This window comes from Grammomys surdaster, unplaced genomic scaffold (genome assembly GCF_004785775.1).
Source record: "Grammomys surdaster isolate TR1022 unplaced genomic scaffold, NIH_TR_1.0 126118, whole genome shotgun sequence".
NCBI classification, from domain to species: domain Eukaryota; kingdom Metazoa; phylum Chordata; class Mammalia; order Rodentia; family Muridae; genus Grammomys; species Grammomys surdaster.
The window spans coordinates 5,006,532-5,008,769 of record NW_021620926.1 but is presented as its reverse complement, the minus strand read 5'-3'; the positions used below and the strand labels follow the sequence as shown (position 1 = coordinate 5,008,769).

Genomic DNA, 2,238 nt, shown 5'->3' with positions numbered 1-2,238 from the left:
TATATATATATATATATATATATGTGTGTGTGTGTGTGTGTGTGTGTGTGTGTGTGTAACATATACATGTTTATATTATAAATATATATTTACAAATATATTTTATATTTATAAATATAAATTTATAAAGATAAATATATATTTTATATATAGAAAATATATATATATATATATACACACATTTATTTATTTTGTGTGTTTGTGCACATACACACATTCCACAGCATGTGTGTGGAGATCAGAGAACAACTCTCCTTCAACCATGTGGATCCAGATATCAAACTCAGGTCATCAAGCTTGGTGGCAAGCTCCTGTACCCACTGAGCCACCTTGCCTACCATAGAATACATTTTTTAATGCAGGGATAGTAGCCTTTCAGTGGCCACCACAGCTGGGAAGCCTCAAATCTTCAGAGAGAAGAGGGTGTCAGAGAGCCTGGGCCTCAGCAGTCTTGGGGGTGATTAGCCCAAGTCACAAGCACAGAGGGGAAGGGCGGGCCACCATGCAGCCTCTGGATTATGAAGAGATCTGATGGTAGGCTCTCCAAGAGTGGGGGTGGGGTGGGGAATCAATGACCCAGGAAAAATGACACCAGCTGACAGCCTAAGGCATTAGCCTGGGAAAGCTGCAAAGGGGAGGAGACATTAAGTAATGTTCTGAAACTGCAGGGATGACCAGTGAGTCTTTGCACTCAATTACTCTGACAGGGGCCCTCTGGTGGGGGTACACTACGTTTTGGGACTTTCTTTCACATGGACACTTCCTCTGTCCTTCACAAGCCCAGGGGTCCTGCACACCTTTTTGATGTTTCTCTTATTTAGAAAACAAGTGTCTGTATCATCAAACATGCTCCTAGCCCTGGGCTATTGTGGTAAGGCTCTGCAGGGGAGAGACTGCTAAGTCTATCACAAGAAATCAATCACAAGAAGAGGCTAAAACTCTAAAGTGGATGCTCAGACTGTCCGTGTGGGAGTGTAGGAGTTGTCCCTCCATGCTACCACTTTATTTATTGTGCAGTCTGCTCCTGCAGCTGCAATTTAAAGTTAAAGGGGCCAACTTTAAATTGAGAGACTTCAGAGGTTTTCCTTGTCCTGCATTATATAGAACTTGGGTCTAAACCGGAATGGGGCTATAGTTTGGGAAGACAGGACCACATGTTTCTTTTGGTCCCTAGGCAGGAAAGAGGGATGCTGAAATGGCCTGGCAATGCCACCACCTGCTGTTGGCTTTGAGACTTAGAAACCACAGAAAACAGCAGAAAAAGCCATCCATCAGTCTCACTACATTAGAACCAAAGCACCTGCCTCTCCCAGGATGCTGCCTCCCGGTTTGTAGCCTAGATCTGCTCTATGTCAAGGTGCTAAGCATAGTTAATTTCCAGACTTGTGTGGTAAATTACACACTGTTAGTGCCACAACTGCTCCCCTCAAAAAACAAACTCCCTGAATCTATAATCTGCCAGTGGGAGAGTTTCATTGCAATTTCCAAAGCAATATTTGTTCAGTTTCGATGATGTCACGGGACGGAGGTGAGGGGTGGGGAGGGTTGTCTGTTTTTAATTCTTCCCTTATAATAATCAGGGCAAGAAAGTGGCTGAACACAGAGCTACTAGCTATAGCTTAAATTAGCAAACACAGAAAGTTTCTGGAAGCCAAGAAAGTTCTATTACAGAAAAAGAAAAAAGTCAACAGTGCTGGGGGGGGGGGCAATGAATTTCCCCAGCACATTTACCAGAGTTTTGATTCTCTGCAGCTTGTTTTTCAAGACCGTGGTTTGCTTGCCAAACAGGCATATCTTGGCTTCCTTGGCCATGCAAGAACACTGCCTTGATATTAAATATTCTAAGCAAAGAACCTCTGACCCAAGGGCTCTCAGCTAACAATGAATGACATTCTCTGTAAGCAAACCAGAAGCCCAGCTCAAGTCTGCGTTTCCAGTTTCTTTGCCTGTCACAGGAGCAGAACAGAGCAGAGCAGACAGGTGACTCTGTTTACCACAATTATGCTGAAAAAGAAAAGAAAAACTGTAGCAAGGGGGCTACTAGAGTCCGTGCCCAGCCTGAACGAGAGCACGGGTTCTAAAAACCATACCCACAACTGCCACCCTGCAGGCTTGCCTCTCACTCGCTAAGATATTTTTGCCCAGACGTCGAGTAGAAAAGCATTGATCTTTAAGTTAGAAAGGAGTCTCTCTCTCTCTCTCTCTCTCTCTCTCTCTCTCTCTCTCTCTCTCTCTCTC

At 44.0% G+C, this 2,238-nt stretch overlaps 1 protein-coding gene across 3 annotated transcripts in view; it reads right to left on the bottom strand.

The window, feature by feature from the left end:
* The window catches only part of Eva1c (eva-1 homolog C), a 75,410-nt gene that overhangs the window by 71,896 nt on the left and 1,276 nt on the right, over nt 1–2,238 (bottom strand). The gene's annotated exons all lie outside the window — the stretch shown is intronic.